General features: G+C 33.8%; 1 protein-coding gene and 1 pseudogene across 1 annotated transcript in view; both read right to left on the reverse strand.

Moving 5' to 3' along the window:
* Positions 1-21,514, reverse strand: part of CNTN5 (contactin 5) — a 900,389-nt gene that overhangs the window by 511,974 nt on the left and 366,901 nt on the right. The gene's annotated exons all lie outside the window — the stretch shown is intronic.
* LOC118629195 lies at positions 12,233-12,387 on the reverse strand (annotated as a pseudogene).

Consider the following 21,514-nt stretch of genomic DNA (forward strand, 5'->3'; position numbering starts at 1 on the left):
ATGCAGTGATATAAAAAATAAACATATATGTCTCATTATGTCCCATGTTTCTTGTGCTGTGCAGTATTCTCCCTAGAATCTATATAATGTGGGTGAACTAATTTTATCATTAAATCATTGTGAATTTAAAAGTGAAATTCAAGATGGCTATTATATTCATGGACTTTTAGGTAGCTAAGAATGTCAAAATGCATGGGCTACATAGACACACATAATGTAATATGAAATTTAGCATTTATTTAACATATATAAAATGATCAACTATTATGTATCCCAAACTGAAAGGTAACTATGGAATACAAAAAGTCATAAAGCATAAAACCTTTGCCTTCAAAGAGTTCTTATAAACCACGAGTAGAACAATGTAAATTTCAGGGACACCACTTTATGATCATAGAATTAAAAAAAAATCTCAGTCTGAAACTGATAGCCAATCAGATTGTGTGTGTGTGTGTGTGTGTGTGTGTGTGGAGAGAGAGAGAGAGAGAGAAGGTCTTCATGGGGTTTAGTTCTCTGCAAATAGAGGATGCATGAGAAGTGATCTTTTATGCTTGCGTAGGCTGAAGCCATACAACAATAAGGGCAGAATGCCACACTCCCCAATTAAGAGGATAAAGGGTTCTCCCAGACCTGTGGAATCCTCATTCTACATGGACACAAGCTTGTTCAGATGTGTGTCTGTAAGGAAACTAGTAGAGTCCAAGGAAGTTGCACTTCCCACTAGGGTTGGTGCCTTAGCTCCTGCTTTGTGCAGCTGCTCTGAGCAAATCAATTTCCTTATATATTTAATCATTAAAGAAATCCCTATGTTATTTTCTTTAGCTCTATGTTACTATTTCCAGTGATCACAGTCTCATCTTGATGGCCAAGCCACAAATCACAATATTAAAAGGAAGAGTGAAATATATGCATAAATGGATTACTGTTCAATCCAGTAACTGTGTGGGGACATGTAGAAGAAGCAATTGATACCAATACAAAAGGCTTTGGAGCTAGAGATGAAATTTTAATTGAGCTTTGTTCTATCTCAAAAATTGAAAGTAAATATTTAAAAAAATAAAGTAGGTATCTGACTTTTATTTTGCTACCTAGCCCATGAAAAAGTTGCTTAGAAATCTCTTCAAGGGACCTTAGCTATTGAAGTCCCTGAATGACCTCACGGCAATAAGGCAATTTTTCTTCAGAGAGTCCCACAGTTTTGACCCTAGTAACTCTATGCTAGTGAGGCAGATACTGAAATAAACTGGAATCTGTGCAACTAACTGTAATTTCTTCAAAGAAGACATCAAAAGATAATTTCTCAATGTAATTTTAGCAAAGTGTGGTGAATACTCATTTAACAGAAGAAATACCTACAAATCATTTAAATTCATGTATCTGTTGTGTTTGTGGTCTTCTAGCCTAAACTGAGAGCTGATTTGGTCCAGGTACTTAGTTAAATAATGACAAATACATGGAGTTGGCTAATATGTTGCAGCCTGACTCAGAATGTCTCTATGGCCCTTAGTATGTAACAAACTCTGCTTCCAGAAAGCAACTCCCAACTGTGGAACTGTTATTTCTTGGTACTTACAGATCACAACTCTACTATGATCCAAATCAAAACTTTTACTTACATATGCATTTAATTTCAAAGGAATAGGCATCTGGTACTTTTCTCAATCTGTGAGAGTGTTTAGCTCAGCTGCCATTTAATCCTTTGGGTTCAGAGTGGTCGTTCTCTTAAACCTTTCCTTATGGAAAAAATTATGAGGTATTAATAATCAAAAGTAATAGCAGTAACTTAAGTTTCTCATGAATTCTAATATTAAAGCTTCTAATTAAAAACATATGCTCACTATAGAATCAAAATAATCTCTTAGTATCCAGAACAAGTACCTTTGCAAAACCAAACTTTGATATTTCTCATTTGATTTATAGACAGATATACCAACAAAGATATAAACAGATATTTTGTTTTGTTTGAAGAAAAGTGGGATTACTTTATACATGTAAACTTCTAATTTTTATTTATTTTTCATTTTTTTTGGTACGTGCCCCTAGTGGGAATCTAACCCGGGACTCTCTGGTCCACTGAGCCAAACCAGCCAGGGCCTAATTCTTATTTAACATAACATTGTAAATATTAAATCCTGTTGCAAATGTTCTTCAAAAACAGTTTATTGATTATATAATATTCCAATGATGTGAGTTGTTATCATTTATTTAACCATGTCCCTGTGATGGATTTTTCTGTCATATATAATGATATAGGATATCCTTGTACATAAATCTTTGTCTGTATTACTAATAATTTTCTTAAAAGAGCATCAGAGAAGTGAAATTTTTGAATATGAAATAGCTCTTGCTGCCTTTTTTTTTTTTTTTTCCCCCTCTGGTAATTTTGACTTATACTCCTGTTAGCATCATGAGACAGCAATAATTTTTAACACTGTATTATCATATTTTATATACCCTTTATTAGATGATTGCTAATGTCAATTATCCTTTAAAATAGGCTAATGAAAATTCTATTTCATTAGTTTGTATTTGTGTTTTGATTTTTAGTCATATATTTCATTTTCTCACATGCCCATTTCCTCATTGAATTATATATAAAATAGTTTTCTTTGTTTCCTATTACTGAATAATTTTTTATTCCTAAAAGTGTTTTGTACACTATGATCATCAATTCCACTTACTGTAGTGTGAATTTTTATTTGATAATAGTATACTATAGAAGATGATTTACATTTTCACATAGGCAAATCTATTGATCATTTTCTTTTTGATTTTCTTAACTTTATTTTGCCTTTTACATTTTTTGAATTTATTTATGACTGGTTCAAAAATCCAGATACAGAAATATTAGTCAAATTGATCATAAAAGAATTACATATATTTACTTTTCACGGTGTTATTTTCAAATGCAATTTTTTTCTTTTTTTTTTGGATCCTCACCCGAGGACATTTTTCCATTTTTTGTTCAGGTAGAGTGGGAGGGAGAGAGAGGAACAGAGAGAGAGAGAAACATCGATGTGAAAGGAACACATCGAGTGGCTGCCACCCACATGACCAACCAGGGCCGGGGACAAACTGCAACCAAGGTACGTGCCCTTAGCGGGAACTGAACCCGGGTCTCTCAGGACCGCAGGCCGATGCTCTAACCGCTGAGCCAAACCGGCCAGGGCTCAAATGCAAATTTAAAAGGAAATTCATATTAGCATTAAGATGATTCAAGTTTTACATAATGTTTTTCAGGGGAAGAGGAAATATGATTTTGAATAGTACTGTAAAGTTCAAAATATCTTCAGCATTTCTAAGAAGTAGTGTTAATTTAAAAAAAAAAAAAATTTTTTTCCCTTTATTGATTTTATAGAGAAAGGAAGGAGAGGGAGAGAGAGAGAGAAACATCGATGAGAGAGAACATCGATTGGCTGCCTCCTGCATGCCCCCTACTGGGGTTTGGGCCCACAACCTGGGCATGTGCCCTGACTGGGAATTGAATAGGCGACCTCTTAGTGCATGGGTCATTGCTCAACCACTGAGCCACACCGGCTGGGCAATTTTTTGAAATTCTTATATCAGGTACAAAATTACCTGAAGTTTAGGATTGACTTGCCATGGGAGGGAGAAAGTCAGTAAATCTTCATTCAAATGAATAAAGAATTAATTTAAGCTAAACTCACAGGCCAAAAAATATTATTTACACTGAACTCTCTAAGATAAGAAGAGCCTTTCAAAACTAGTGTGGTTCCATCTGGCTCCATAGTGAAGGCAAACCAGCTTTACAAAACAACACTTGGAAATCTGTGTTGTCAGTGCATTTTACATACTGTCAAAATATTTTTTTAAATTTTATTTGAGATTGTCACTAAGCCTACTTAACACCTTAATGCTGACCACACTTTTTTGTGGCTACAAGTTTTAATTTAATGACAATGCAAAAAAAAATTTGACTTTTTAGGTGACATTTTCCTTTTTTTTTTTAATGACAGTTGGTCAGTGGCTAAGGCTCAATGACATTTATCAGCTACCTAATTAAAATGTAGACACTTTTATAATAATTGCAAATGTGACCTTCATTTGTGTATTTTTGCTAGCTAGCATGTTTAGCCAAATGTCACAAAGGACCCTAATCCATTCTTTCCCATAATGTTTAATTATATCATATTGAAAATGTTCATTCTTCATTACAATGGTTGGTGAAATCACACTGCTTCCCCGGAGAGTAGGGAGCTGTAGTTCCAGGGCCCTAATAAACAGTGATTCAAGGCTGTGTCTACCAGCTGCCAAAACACCTAGCTGAAAAGTGAAAATCCATTCAATTAACAAGTTGGTTTGCCTTTACCACACCAAACAATAGCTATGATTTGTTTTCCTCTGTACAAATAAGTGATTTGACATGGGGTCAGTTGTTTTGGCTTTTAAAAAAATAGCCTAGATCTTTCTTCTCACCGTGCCATAGATATTTATATCTAATAGCCTGGGTGAGATGTCCTCCTAGGTGTTCCCCAGGTAATTGTGGCTTTAATACAACCTCCATACTTTCCAAATTCTACTTTCTCCAAACCCACAAGCACTGCACTAGTTAACTCTATCTTCGCCTAAATTCTCCTCAGGTCTTCCAGTCCATGCTCCCCAACCTCATGGACATAATATTTCTAACATGGAAATCTGATCATGCTTGCCCCCACTGCCATCATTCTTTTAAACCTCCAGGCAAAGCAAACATACCTTCTGAAAGACAAGGTCCTTCTTATCTATTTGTCCAAATTCTTATCTTCTCTTTCCTGTCTTCCCTCTCTCTGATTTTAATCAATCAATATAGAATTACCTATGGTTTCTAAAGTGAATCAGGCAGTGTTTCCTGTTCAGCCTTTGCACGTGCTGTTTCCCCAACGCTGTCATGTGCTGATTATGAAGCAGTGAATATGTTATAAAAATGTAATTTGGGGGATGTTCTATTTATATATAACTAATTATTATTATTGTTATTATTATTTATGGAACTAAAGATTCGTGAATCATTTTATCTTAGTTTATAAAATAAAATTACAATTCAAAGATAAAATCAAACATTTGATATATAAATTAACTTTTTATTATGTTAAAAAGTGTTTTCGTCCTCCCATATTAAGTGATCTCTCCGTATTAAGTAAACATATGGGGTTGATGTAAACAAACTTTATTCTCTTGAAAAAAATCTTTGTGTATAGTTTTAAGAGAAGTGTATTTTAGGGATGTAATGTACAATGTGGTGATATAGCTAATACTGCTGTGTGGTACATAAGGGAGGAAATCCTAAGAGTTCTCATCACAAGGAGAAAATTGTTTTCTTTTCTTTTTTCTCTCCTTTTCATTTTATCTATTTGAGAAGATGGACATTAGCTGAACCTATTGTAGTAATCATTTCACAGTAATATATACAAATCATACTTTGAACTTATACAGTAAGGCATGCCAATTATTTCTCAATAAAACTGGAAAAAATAAGTGTCTTAATCTAATATTACTGTTTGAGTGAACCCATAGAATTAGGAGAATTGGCATGTTAGGTATAATTTTAGAGTTTGAATTTACTTTTAAAGAATAATGAAATAATTTAACAATCTAGCTTTTTTAAAGATAAGTTGCACTATTCTTAGAAACCACTATTGTTTAGTAAAACAGCTTGGCCATGTTTAAGATTTTTCACTAGAAATATCTTTATATTAAATCCTTAATATTTTGCATATATGGACATGTATTTGGTCAAATCACTTTCCTTTGGTCAGTTTACTAAGTATATTTTCCTAAATAAATGTATTTACCATATTATAAACAAAATTAAAATCTCAGCCATATTTAGTTTTGTTAATTATTCTTCTGATGCAATGAAGTATAACTATAAATAAACTACCAGCCTTTCAGTGATACTATAAAAGTAGAATTTTGGGGCATATTTTACCCAATATTTTCTAATGTGTGCTGCTATGGAATTTTTATTGATGATGGAAAAGTATTTTAAACCCTAACATAGAGTTTATTTAGTTTCTCATCTCAAGCATGGAAACATGTTCCCTAGTCATTGAGGAATTGTCATGGTGGGACCAGATGGATGGACCACAACAGATTTAAGAGCTTAAAAAATTTAAGATATCTAATATTTCAAACACTAAAAAATGTTTTCTAAAACACAACATGAAATAAAGTTGTAAAAATTTCATCAAAACTGGAAGAAATCTTACAAAGTTGTTGCAAACAAAGGAAGATAAGTAATGATTATCCAATTGCCCATTTTTTCTACAGTAAAGTGTACTTTACTTACAGTTCCATTTTCAGTATACTGTATTCTGTAATATACATTACTGGGTGTAAAATTATTTTTTCTTTAATAAGTTTTTTAGAGAGAGAGGTGGACAGAGAGGGAGAGAGAGAGAGAAACATCGATGAGAGAGAACCTCCTGCACGGCCCCCACTAGGGATTTGGCCCACAATGGGGCACGTGCTCTGACCGGGAATCGAACTGGAGACCTCTTTGTAACTGGGTCGACACTCAACCACTGAGCCTCACCGGCTGGGCATGGGTGTAAAATATTTTTAAAGATATAATTTTCTACTCCTCAAAACTATTTTCCTTGAATTGAAATCCCAACTCTGTCAATCCCTGACACTGGGTAAATTACTGAATCTCTCTAGTCCTCTGTTAAATCAGAATAATATTAACCATGTCACGTGGCTGTTCTAAAGATTTAGATAACATGTGTGAATTGTCAAGTACATTAGTACAAAATAAGAAGTCTACAAATTGTAGCATGATTATTATTTTTGTTATTGTTATTAAACCTAATAGTACAATAAAAACTTAAAATTAGAATCAATGTGATATACACCTCCTAATTCTAAAAAGTAACATAGAATTATTTCTTATAATTATTATTGCTGTCTTAGGAAAATAGAGATTCTCAAGTTATTTTGTTATGTTTAAGGGAGGTGTTAGATTTTATATCATGATGTTAAAGAAGAGGTTAAGAAAAAATGAAACCACTAGATTTGGGGGATTCTAATAGAAATTTTTGGTCAAAATGTGATCTAACATATAGTATTCAAAGACCTCTGCTGATGAAATCTGAAATAGAGCTCTTTTAATAAACGTGTTCTCCACGGCTAAAAGTGTAGGTTTTGTAGACCTAAAAGATGAAAAAAACTACATGTGACAAAATTGAATAATTTTCTCTTTGTACTGAGGGGAAATTTAATCTGGCCAAGGTGGTTAAATAAAATTTTTAATAACTGTATTTTCTCGTGATGGATTTCATATGCATTTTCTCACAGGAGTCTTTAGCCAAATCTGCATAAACAGTAGAGTTCTCATCTGCTGAAATAATGTAAAAAGTCGAATTAACCCCCCACAGGGTCTACCACAGTGCTTTGTATGTGGTCAGTACTGAGTAAGTATTGTTACATAGAAAAGAGACCTAATAGCTACAAGAATAATTGATTTTTAGTAATTTCTCATTACAAAACAGATAATGTAACAATGTTAATTTGCTCATGAGCTACACAGTGAATAAGAGATGTTGTTACATCTGTATCAAAATTTATATATTAAAGAAGTCCTGTTTTTTAAATTATTCACCTCTATTAGTACTTCTGGCTTTTATTACCCAAAACAGTGTTTGAACATCTATTTTGAAATGGCTTCCATAGCATTATGAGTTTATGGCTATACATTATTGAAAACCAGGTCTATTTATGATAATAAAAAGCAGTGAAACTTGATGAGTGGACAGTATCCATTAGAGGAAAAATTCATAGAGAAAGATATTGAGGTTAGGAGAATTGAAAACAAATTATACCAAGGGAAACTGTATACACTTTCCATATCAGAGAGTTATATAAAGACAGACTGTAAGAACTGAGAGAGAGACATGGGAGATAAAACACGGCAGAGTTATGGAAGGTTTTGTAGTCTTGTAACCATGGAAGTGAGATGGACCAAGGGCACAGAGGGAGTTGTTAAGATTTTAGTAAGAATGATTTAGACACCATTCTTAATTACCCAGCATTATAATGGCATGATAATAAAATAAACCACATTGAAATGAAATAAATAATAATTAAAATTAGATCTGCAGATGCTGTAGTTACCTACACATTTTGAGAAAGTTAGGAGAGAAATTCTTTAGGAACTTAAGCCATATAGAATGAGATCATGAATGAGAATTTGACTTTCATATTACAGGTTTAATATAGCTCCGATACATCTCAGATTTGTTATTCCTCTGATTCTGGTCAAGGTCAGTGGAGAAAAATCATGTACTTGTAAATCTACATAGTCTTGACTCTTATACTTTGTAATGTATTTTTCTTCTCTAAAAGAAAATAGAACTGTAAATTGTAAAACAAATCTGTTTATTTGTTTTTTCTCCTTCAGCTTACTAGCAATTACAATTCTTTAAGTAGAAGGGTCAACTCTATGGCACAATGTCATGTTGAAACATCCCTTGATTTTTTCCCTGGTAGTGTATAGAATCTTGAACTGATCCTAATTTCATGATTACTGTCTTTTTAAAAGAATAAACAAGCTCTGGTTTCTATCCAATGCAATACATTTTCTCTTCTTTTTAAAATGTATTTGTGAATATTCTTCACTCTATACCTTGCCTTCTTTTTTTCTTCCTTGGTTATGATGATCACTCTTTTAAAATCCATATTTGTATTGATTCTTTAGAAACAAATGAAAGAGTACTATCATTTCATTACAGTAAGCATGCATGAACATATTTGACAATCACAACCAAATCAGCACTTCAGATTCTTACATATGTTTTCTGAAAAACAAGTTATTTAAATAAAGATGTGTCTATCCATTAATATACATATTTTTTTCTAAATTTTCCAGCTTTGTGAAATAAACTACATGTAAGTTCTTGACCTTGATCTATTGGCAACTTTTAGGGATTGTGTGAACCCTTCAAATCATCTATAAGACATGCGTACATGCATTTGAGGAGAGACGAGGTTACTCAGGCTCACAGCTTCTACCAGGTTTTAACAGGAGCCAGGGACATGCAAAAACATTTGTGTTTAGTACTGTATTTTCAAATACTTGTTTATAGATGTGCAGTGTTGTTGGATGTTCAAATATGTTGATTCAATGGAAACCCATGAGAGTTTGATCTCCTGGGGGCCTTGAGCTCTGTTCAGTGCTCCAACTTACTGTGGTTGCCATGAAAGTATCTCCTAGGATGTAGTGAGGGTCCTGAACACCAGGATGACAGCCGAGCGGCCTGCCCGCAGCAGTGCCCCGGATAAAGGAGCTGTGATGTGCTGTGTGGCCTCTGAGAGGTTCGAGTTCTTCACTGCATGCTCTTTCGGGCCATGTGCAGGGATTTTGTATTTCTAATCATGTGCAAAAACTTAAATCATGGGCAGTAAACATGCTATTTGAAGAACATGTGAACTTCAAAACAGATTCTTGCCTTACTGTAAACCTTGCTTTTCCTAAATATAAAATTGTCTGAAAGTATAAATATTGCAGTAAATGTAATATTCACTGTGATAAAAATTTTGCTCAATTTAACCCTTTGAAAGTTGTAATAATAATCATCAAAATTTGGTTACCTGGGAATTAGGTTGGTAGTTATTCTAATGAGGGAGAATATTCTAAAAGTAAGTAAAACAAAGCAAAAACCTCAACACAATTTTGGTTAAGAATAAAAGAGACACATTTCCAAAATAATTTAATTCTTGGAGGAAGCAGAACGTTTGTTTACATCTCATAGTCATTCTGGGGATATGAAGCTGAGCTGTGCCTGAGCTTTTCTAGTCACTGCAGGGAGGTCAAAGTAGTATTGTAAGTATGTTAAGGTAAAATAATATGATACTATTTTTAGTGGGCATTTTTTAATTATTATTTTATCAGTCATTGAAACTCCTATAATAAGATAAGAAAAAATCCACATGAATTGATGGGCTTCTGTCCAGTAGAGGGCGATGCTGTATATTTATCCAAGCTCATTTGAACATTAAAACTTGAAAATAAAAGTTAACAGGACAAATGTTTTTTGAATCATCATCACAAAGAAATAGGGGTCACAGAGGAAAGAGGAGTGCTACTAATAATATTAACACTTTATAATTTTAATATTTATAAATATGAAATTTATAAATATAAATTTGTTATTTTCTTTTAAATAATAACTTTAATCTCAGTATGACTTGTATAAAAATGATTCCAGCCACATTTTTTCACCCAAAAATCACATTTGACAAAGCAGAAAAGAAATACTATTAGAGATAATTTTTGTCTATAAATGGCATTAATTTTGAAACTAAATTTTTTAAAACTTAGGTTGAATATCCCTACCTACTGAAGAACTTTTCCTGACAGTTCTACCTTTCATGGGTGAGTGTTTTTTGCTCCCTCTGCTCCCACGGGTGCTACACCTGTGGCTCCTTCAGCTCACACAGTTCTGTCACGCTCTGGCTCCATGGATGTCTTCATGAACAGAGTGTCCTCTTCTCCTTATTCTTCCAATTCTTGGTGCAGAGTGTTCGCTCAGTAAATATGTATTGAAAAAATAACTAAATGGCTAACTAACAAAAGTGAAAATTATTTCAAAAGAAGAGAAAAATTTTACTTAGAATACTAAATTAGCAATAAAAATATAAATTCTAAGGAACCATGATTAAGAGAACAATCGAATTTTCAAAGAATTACCCTAAGAATAGGAAGATGTAAATGATTCACTATCAATACATATTTTCATATTGTTATTTATTACATTGTTGTTTTTGATTTTTAAATTTTTCCTTTCCTCTTTGTTAGTTTTTTTAAATTGAAATGCCAACTAAGGAAATAATTGAAAAGCAATCAAAACTACCCCTCCAGTGAAAACTTAATTTAAAGTAGATTAATATTTAACATTATTAATTACCAGAATGCAAAACAACTACTCAGATTCTACTTGTACAATATACACATATATGATACATATAGGCGGTGGGCACAAGGAGGTTTACAGCTGTGAGTACGCAAAACGGAGTTTATTCTGGTATTTTTATTTATTAATTTTTGTATTTATTTCTGTTACAACTGTAAACCTATTTTCTCACCCCTGTATGTATGTAGAAAGATATAGATTTATGAATCAAGCTTTCTCATTCTATCTATATTTCTGCCTATCTTATACTTAGACATATGCCCAAAGGAAACTACCTACCCTTAAAAGCCTATGGATGCATAAAATATAATAATTTATAGAATAATTCTTAAAATTGTTTTTAAAATTATTTTTGCATGTTTTTTTTCTTTCTCTTATGTGATGTATCTGTGTTTTTTTTGTTGTTGTTTATTTGTTTGTTTTTTTATCTTCACCCAAAGACATTTTTGCACTTGTCTTCAGATAGAGCAGGAGGGAGGAAGGGAGGAAGAGAGAAAGAGAAACATCGACACAAGAGAGACACATTGACTGATTGCCACCCACACAACCCCAACCGGGGCCTGGGACAAACTGCAACCGAGGTACATGCCCTTAGCGGGAACCAAACCCAGGCCCCTCTGGTCTTAACTGCTGAGCCAAACCAGCCAGGGCGATGTACCTATGTTTTAAAAGGGTTTTTTATTTGATTGCAAACTCTTGGGAAGTTGAAACATCAGTTAGTACATACTTTTATATTCTTTTAATTAGATTAGATGTTAACCTTTATTTCCAAAATGACACAAAGACTCATTTTCAATATTCTGATGAATAGTTATTTAATTAACTCAACCAGCTATTCCCAGGAGGTCTGCATTTTATAGGTTTTATATCATGCTGTATGGCTTTGCATTGTTAAAACACAATTTAAAAAAATTCTAAGTGAAAATGGCTATATTTAAAAACAAGATGTTTTACTTCCTAATGCTGTTGGAAATGGGAGACTATGCTGGCAGAAAATAAAAAAATGTTATCACTCAAGAGCAAGTCTTTTAGAGCCAGGCATCATTCCAATGGTACCGTAAAACCACTCAGTGTGGTCACAGTAACAATGGGTTTGGATCGCCTTAGCTACAGAGCATCTGCAGAGATGGAAGGGATTGGCCACAATTCCCTCCTCGTAGCACTGCCAAAGCATGAGCTGTGTGCTTCAGATCTAGAAGTCTGATCCACACGAAAGGGACACTTTCAAGTGACTGTAAAACATATCCCCAAGTAAAGATATTTTATGATAAAACCAAATCACCAAAAAACAGATACTTGGGTTACTGATACATATTTTTTTCCAGAGGACAGCGTGAACGTAGTCCCCTACGACGTGCAATCGTGTTCCCCACATTTGGAGAGATCGCAGGGGTCAGCACATCCAGAATGCAATGGGTAAGCCCCGGCCTGGTATCTCACCTTCATGATCATGGTATCTCCCCTGCCAGGTAAGTATTTTACTGATACATTTTTAAAGAGTGTTATGTTCCTTGTTTTATATATGGTTATAATATCTTTAACGGAGTAGAGATGCCTATATCTGGAAAGAAGATTTATTATGACGAGCCATAACAGACTCATGTTCCAGATGGACCTGAAATCCTGCTCATTAATGGAGAGGAATGTCATTACAAAATAAGCAAAGCGACAGTGCAGAGTGAAGCAAAGGAGTAAAGGCAGAGACCACGAGGACAGAAACAGTGATTACCACAGACTGCCTCTCCCAGACTCTTGGGGACAGTTAAGGAGACAGCTCTTATAGAAGAAGTAAAGGTGTTCTGTTTTAAACAAATTTCTATAACATAGAACACTTTTCTTTACCTATTAATTTGCCCAAGATTTTGGCCTGAGTCAATAAGATTTTTTGTAGCTATAAGATTTCATGAAGCAAAGAGGAGAAATCGGATTAATTACATTTGGGGGCAAAGCAAATTTAGTTTTAACACCAGAAAACAGTCTGAAATTCTTCAAAACTAACCATTTAAAAATCACTATGGTGAAAAAGCTGTGCTACAAGTACACAAGGGAGTACTATGCAGCTGTAAGAAAGAAAGATCTCTTATCATTTGAGATGACATGGAGGGACCTGGAGAGTGTTATGCTAAGCCAAACAAGTCAATCAGAGAAAGACAAATATTACATGATCTCACTTATTTGTGGAATATAATGAACTAAACAAACTGATAAACAAAATTGACCTAGAGACATAGAGGTAGGATATAGACTGACAAAACCCAGAAGAAGGGATGTTCAGGGGGAAGAGATAAACCACAGAACTTATATGCATGTATGCATGACCAATGGACATAGACAACAAAGCCGGGGAAGGGGTGGAAGGGATGTGGAGGAGGGTGTCGATGAGGAAAAAAGGAGAAACATCTGTAACAAAAACAAATTAATAAAAATATATTTTTTAAACAAGTGGTTGAGCTAGCCACTTGTAAAAGAGATAAAACAAAGTAATAACTGGAAGCTTTAGTTAAAACATGAAAAAAATAAAAATCACTATGGTGCCCAGCCGGTATGGCTCAGTGGTTGAGCATCAACCCATGCACCAAGAGGTTGCTGGTTCAATTCCTGGTCAGGGCACATGCCCAGGTTATGGGCCTGATCCCCAGTGGGGGGAATGCAGGAGGCAGCCAATCAATGTTTTCTCTCATCGATATTTCGACCTCTCTCCCTCTCCCTTCCTCTCTCTCTAAAGTCAATAAATAAAATAAAATATAATAAAATAAAATAAAAAGGGTAGTCCCAGCTTATCTGCAGTTTTGCTTTCTGTGATTTGTTACCCATAGTCAATTGTGGTCCAAAAATATTAAATGCAAAATTCCAGAAACAAACAATTCAGAAGTCTTAAAGTACATGCCCTTTTGAGTAGTGTGATAAAACCTCACCCCACCCTGCTCTGTCCTGCAGAGGATGTGGTCATCCCTTTGTCCAGCATCTGCATATACTCCCTGCATATACTCAGCAGCCATTTCCATCATCAGACTGACTGTCAGGGTATCGTCCTGCTGGTTTCAAGTAACTTTTATTTTCCTTAATAATGCCACATCCTTATAATTTCTATTACACTATATTTTTATAACTTTTTTATTTATTACTTAACATTGTTACTCTCTTACCGTGCCTAATTTATAAATCAAACTTCATCATAGGTATATATGTATGTATACAAAAAAAAAACAAAAACATTCTATACTGGTTTTGTATTACCTGAAATTTCAGGCATCCACTGGGAGTCTTGGAACATATTCCCTGCAGATAAGGGGACTGGTGTACATCCAGATGTATGTGTGTAATCAGACAGATAGATAGGTAGACAGAGAGAGATAGAGGTATACTCTATTACCGAGTACTGACAAAACCCTTGTGAAAAATCCTGCAGAACATCTACATTGGACTGAATAGTGGGAGAAAGCGGGGGAAAAATCAGAGAGTGGCAAGTGACTGAAATGTTCTAGGGCTACCAGAGAACAATTCGTAGTAATCAAGTATCTGAAGAATAAGAATGATGACCCAAACACAATTTCTCTTCTAAAACAGAAAGGGTTGGGATCTGAGATAGACCTGAAGAGCTCACAGTATTTTGTTGTTGCTGTTGTTTGTTTTGTTTTCCAGGAAATTGGAGTGCTCTTGAATACACTGGAGTTATCATTTATAGACAGAAAGAATTAATTCATGCAACTTTCAAAACACCTCCGTTACCACAGGCATCATTTGGGCATGTTTCAAAGCATGCTGAACCCAACTGAACTGATAAATCTGACAGGTGAACAATGTATAAAGAAGGTAGATTCCAGTGATGGGGACATCAACAAAAGATTTAAGGCAACATTGAGTAATGTTTGGAAAGCAGTGTGGTCTAAACCTCTGTTTTTAGTAACTCAAACTGCATCCTCTTTGGCAAATGGTCATCTTTTAAAATTGTATGTTATTTTTCAATAAAATAATATAATTTTATTGCAGGAAAGTGGAAAGTAAAACAGAGTTATCCATAATCCTTCCAGACCTAGTACACTATTGTTATCATCTAATACAATTCATCTCTGCATTTTACTTAGGAAATTATACAACACATAACATTTTCTATCTTGTTTTTTGGGGGCTATGACACTGTAAGCATTTTATTCAAAGGGCCTACTAATGGGAATGAAATTATTCATTCATTTGAAATATATATTTTTAATATCTTCTCTGTGCTAGGAACAGTGGAGGATTCTCATATTCTGGAGATAAATATATTTGCATTCTAGTAAAGTCAATTTCTTAAAGTATCATGTTGAACTGCCTCTAGTTTTAATGAAATAATTATCATCTAACATAAAGCTATGAAGTTATATATTTCTACAAATATATTTACCTAACAGGTAAATCACAATAGAATGATATGTTGTCAGTGGAAAGTACTATATTATTTGCAATAACATTTGATTACCAGGGGGACATATTTATATTCTCTAATCGCAAATGATATTCAAAGTGCTAGTAAAATTATTCAGAGTAATAAAGCCTAGGTGCCTAGAGTCTGTTTTTTGGCAGATATAAATGTACTTGCACTATATTATCTTAATATTATATATGGTATTAGACTCTGGGCTACTCTCATTTAATATAACCAGAAAGAACACAAGTCCATGTCCTTGACATTTGATTACCTACAGATAAGTAGAGATCAGTCATTTTCAAAATCTATCACTCCATATATTTTTTGAGGTTTCTCTATGATGCATACGTATTAACATAGCATAGTCTCTTCTACAGCTATTACTGACTTTAAACTTTCAGAATTCCTTAGCTCCTCTTTTTACCACAGTATATAACCAGTCTGTCAGACCCCAATGAAATATGATAAAATTCACTAACACAAAGAAATGTAGAAAGAAACAGAATTAAAATCGTGTTTTGAGTTTTATATTTTTATATAAAGTTCTAGTACTTAAGTCATAGGTTAGCCTGAATGAATTATAAAATATAGTTTTATCTAGGGGCCCTACAAAAGAACTAAAGAACATTCCCATGATTAAATCTCAGTGTGGGTGCGTGACACTGGGGGCATAGGCATGATTTCAGGGGTACAGACACTTTGGAGTAAATATTGAAGTGAGAAGCTTATGCTTTCTCTTTTTAATCCTGATAATTTTAAAGAAAAACTTATCATCATGTATTTTATGTCTTTTAAATAACTGTTCCTCAGTCTTCCTAACAGAGAACTGGCCTCAGGTAAAAATATCTATCTGAAATATAGTAACATTTTAAATTGTATTTGTTTTTATGATTGTCTTCTGTATATGACATGTGAAAACAATGATACACCTTTTAAAATTACTGTTCGTTAATATATGTAAAATGATGAATAAATTAAAAAATATGAAGTTAAGCCTGGCCAGTGTGGCTCAGTGGTTGAGCATCAACCCATGCACCAAGAGGTCACTGGTTCAATTCCCAGTCAGGGCACATGCCCAGGTTGTGGGCCAGATCCCCAGTGGGGGGCATGCAGGAGGCAGCCAATAATGTTCTCTTTCATCAATGTTTCTGTCTATCTCTCCCTCTCCCTTTCTTTCTCTCTAAAATCAATACAGAAAAAAAATTTAAAAAGAAAATAAAAAGTCAATATAGTAAATATGCGAAAATGACACAAACCAGAACATGTGTTACATTGCAGTAGAGAGACATAGAAAATCATAGCAGTAGCACATGCATGGATGACATTTAGGAAATGGTGGCCTAGGCCTGAACTGCCCAATAGGTTAGCCACTAGCACATGCGCCTACTGAGCACTTGTAATATGGCTGGTTCATACTGAGATGGTTTATAAGTGTAAATACACACCAGAATTCAAAGATGTATCATTGCCTTCACCACATCTCAGAATGATATTTTGAATATATTATAATAAAATGGATATTTTATTAAATTTAATTTTATCTGTTTTTTTTATTTTTTTCACACGATGTAAAAGTACACAAATGACCACACTGTGTTTCCATCGGATAGCACTAGCCCAGACAGCAACTCCTTCGCTTTCCAGGAACTCCACGATCTTTTCAGTCTTTTCTTCTCTATTAATTTTATCTTCCTCATCAAACAATTAAACAACTACACACTCCACACTTCTCACAAAGGTTTTGTGCACATAAGACTTAGAACCTTGGTCTTTAAGATTTTTTTTTTTTTGTTCATATAGTTCCATAAGAAATGTTTTAAAAACTCATATATACCATTATACATTTGTAGTTTCACATTTGACATTTTTCAATATGAACTTAAATAATTGCTAATGATATATTCCCAACACACCATTATGTTGTTCTTTTGGAAAAAGCAAGAGAATCTAAATGCCATGGCTATTTAAAACCTGCCATAATTTATTTTAAAAGATGTAAACAAGCTTTTTTCACAAGTCAGGAGTTTTATGTTGTCTCTCTCTCTCTCTTTTTTTTTTCCTTGAACATGTATTTCCAATTCATTTTGGTCACAGAATTTTTTCAATGTTATATACATTCATGCTTGAAAATCTTTTATGATTACCCTATAATGTTTCTCAGTACAAAATGTCCATATAAACCTAAGTTTGTCAAAATGTACACAGCTAAGAAAACAAATAAATACAAATATTTAGATAAAACAAAATATTCTTAAAAATATGTCTCTTAGTAAGATGAACATGGCTTTTTTATTTTTCACTTTTAAATACATAAATTATTCTTTATAAATTTTTTTATTTATTTATTGACTTTAGAGAGAGAGGAAGGGAGAGGGAGAGAGAGATAGAAACATCGATGAGCACGAACATCGATTGGCTGCCTCCTGCATGCCCCCCACTGGGGATTTGGCCCAAAACCTGGACATGTGCCCTGACCAGCAATTGAACTGGTGATCTCGATGCTTGGGATGATGGTCAACCACTGTATCACACTGGTGGGGCATTGAATTGAAAACGTATTTATACATTAAGTAGAGGAGAATAGAAAAAATTTTGTTTTAAAATATTACTTAATACTTTTAACTCTAACTTATATTTGAAAGGCACAATTATCTATAGTCAAAATGTTTTTATGAATTTATCAGCAAACAACTCAATTTGTTTCTCCTTTAATTTTATTAAAAAGAAGACTTGGAAAGAAAAGTGAGTTACAGCCTTGGCCAGTTTGGCTATGTGGTTAGATCGTTGGCCTCCAGACTGGAGAGATCTGGGTTCGGTTTCCGCTAAGGGCATGTACCTCGGTTGCAGTTTGTCCCTGGCCCTAGTTGGGGTCGTGTGGGTGGCCACCAGGCGATGTGTCTCTCTCACATTGATATTTCTCTCTCTCTCTCTCTCTCTGTCTCTCCCCCCCCCCCCCGCTCTATCTGAAGATAAATACAAAAATTTCCTCGAGTAAGGATAAAAAAAAAAAAAAGTGAGTCACAAATGCCGATACATTAGGGTCTTGTCATTTGTTTGGTTTTCAAGTGTTTTTTTCACCCTTGACCTTTGTACCTTATAAGGTTAATTATGGCCTAACAATGGTCTTTATCTTTGATAAAGAGCAGTGTAGAAGATTGTGATGGCTAGACCATGCCTAAAGCTTCCATGTCAGAAGTGATATCAAGCTCAGTTTTAAGAAAAGTATTATAGGGAACATAAGGATCTGAAAAATGTTCGCCTTTAAAACTTCCTGCTGTCTTCCCACCAATTGGACTGTGTTTGTGTACAGACATTTCAATTTGGAGACCCCATCTCTAGAGTGGTTTGCTTCTTAAATCATTAAATGAATGAATGAATGAATGAATGAATGAAGAAACAAGGGAAGAAATTTCATAGTTGGCTTCATCATCTAATTTATATGAAATCTTTTGTATAAACTAAATCATACTTTTAAATGTGTGTTACTCTCTGAACACTCTTAATCGCTATATAATTCTTATTGTATTTATCACATTTTACCCAAATTATAATTATTTTCACATCTATATTACCCTTATACTACAAGAAGTTACCTCAGAGTACACCTCTTTTGTAATTCATCAGTTTTTCCTCAAAACCTAGGACAACTGAGACCTAGGTAAACATTTTATAATAAAACAAAAGAAAAACAGACCATTTAGAAACATTTACTGTTTTTTGTCTTTTGAATCGATATCTGAAATAGAGGAACAATAATATGCACTGATATTCACTGGATGTCTTTGTCAAGTTGTGGTTAACATGATACAACAACAAATAAAATTACTTACCCTTAACATCCTATGCCAGAATCGTATTGTAGTTACAGTCAAGGAACCTACACCGACACATCATTATTACCCATAATTCATAGTTTACATTAGGATTCACTCTTGTTGGCACACATTCTATGGTTTTGACAAATATCAACTACACATATCCACTATTATACTATCATACAGAAGCGTTTCCTTTCCCTAAATACCCTACACATATCCACTATTATACTACCATACAGAAGAGTTTCCTTGCCCTAAATACCCTCTGCACTCTGCCTATTCACCCCTTCCTTCTCCCCAGCTTCTGGCAGCCACTGTTCATTTTAGTCTCCGTAGTTTTGCCTTTTTCAGAATGTGAAGAAGTTGAAATCATACAGTATGTAGCCTTTTAAGATTTACTTCCTTCCCTCTGTAATATGCAATATGTATCCTCGATAGCTCACTTCTTTTTATTGCTGATTAGTATTCCATTGTCTGGATGTATTTATCCATTTACCTGCTGAAGGACATCTTGGTTTCTTCCAAATTGTGGCAACTATGATAAAACTGCTATAAGCACTTATATACAGGTTTCTGTGTAAATATATATTTTCACCACTTGTGGGTAAATGCCATGGGTTGCAGTTGCTAGATTGTATGGCAGAAGTATATTTAGTTTTGTAAGAAATAGCTGAATGTTTCCGAAGTGGCTGTACAAGTTTGCGTTCCCAACAGTAATGAGTGTGAGTTTCCGTTGCTCCACATCCTAGCCAGTGTTTGTCTATGATGTGACAGCTTGCCAGGGCTTTGGGTTTGTAGCATTATAAATAGGTGTATGAAGGTATCTTACCATTTAATTTTCAATTCACAAATGACATATGATGTTCAGCATGTTTCATTTGCTTACTTGCCGTCATTGTATCTTCTGTGGTATGGTATCTGTTCAGGTCTTTAGACTGTTTTGATTTGGGCTAATTGTTTTATTATTGAGTTTTAATTGTTGTTTTTTTTTAGATATATATATATATATATTTTGGATAATAATCCTTTATCAGATATATTTTTGCAAATAGTTTCTCCTAGTCTGTGGTTTGTTTTCTCATTCTATTGGCAGTTTCTTTCATATTTTTCCCACATTGTTATAGCTGTATTATAATATCTAGTATTGGAATTAGAGACTTCGAAAGAATTTTACTAGATTATTTTTCTAAGCTGCCTTCCAATTCTAAACACCTTAAGAAGTGTATTTTTTCAAGTGGCATTTTGACATCACAACTTATCACAAAGTGTGATAACATGAGCAAAAGCTACTCAGGGACATATGAAAGCATTCAATATCCCATTAAGTTTGTCAACTATAGGGTACAAAAGCTGATAAATAAGAACAGTCTGGGCCAAAGAAAGTCTGTGACTTGACGGCTTGTTAATTTTTCAAGTTGTCATTATTAAACTCTGAGAGACAAGAATACTGTGAATAAAGTCGGACAGTCCTGTCTTGTTTCTTGAATGCTTTTCTCAGTGAGAAAGTATTGGCTTTCCTTAAGAACCACAGAATGGAATTTGTAAAGGTAACTTATAAAATATAATGATTATATTTAATTATTGTTTTTTTCTAAGAAGGAATTCTACCTATACTTCTTTTTACTAGGTCCCTTGTAAGCATATGATTAAAGGCTACACATATAAGCCCACCAATTTTGTATTATTTGCATAGGTTAGCATAGCCTTTTCACAGACAATTTTCCAGCCAATATAAATACCAAAAACTATTAAAGTAAGAAGAAGCTTAGGGAAAGGTAGATTGCATCTTGTCACAAATCGAAGCTCAATGAATGAGCTGAAGGAATTTCTCTCTGCTAAGATCAGAGTTGTCCTATTAAATAAACACACAAAGAATAGTCTGTTCACGAGACTTGGTGTGGTTAAGACTTTTGAACATTTACACAGCAGCTTAGGTAAATTTCATCATTGTCACCCATTGTCAAGGTATTTAAACTTTATAGTTTTGCAGATCTTATAGGACTATTTTCATTAACTCCTTCAAGCATGTTCTTTTTATATAAGAAAGAAATGATGCACTAAATCACCAATTATATAAGTATGAGTTCTGACTCTAATTAGTAGCCTTGTAATCTAAGAGTAGCTCTTTAATCTTTGATTATATATGTCTCTTTATATATAAAAGGATAATAATACCTACTTTGCCAAGTTATTGTAAAGATAGAAATATTTTTAAATTGTCAAATAAGTGTATGATGTATAGAAGGCTCTAAAATATCAACTCATCACTTTCATGATTATTATTTTTATATAGAATCACAGAATTGGTTTCTTATAAATATTCAATTTTAGAGTAGAATTCTAGGGAAAAAAAAATAAATCTTACTAACTCATATGGA

The sequence above is a fragment of the Molossus molossus genome, unplaced genomic scaffold, assembly GCF_014108415.1.
Source record: "Molossus molossus isolate mMolMol1 unplaced genomic scaffold, mMolMol1.p scaffold_m16_p_13, whole genome shotgun sequence".
Classification (NCBI taxonomy): domain Eukaryota; kingdom Metazoa; phylum Chordata; class Mammalia; order Chiroptera; family Molossidae; genus Molossus; species Molossus molossus.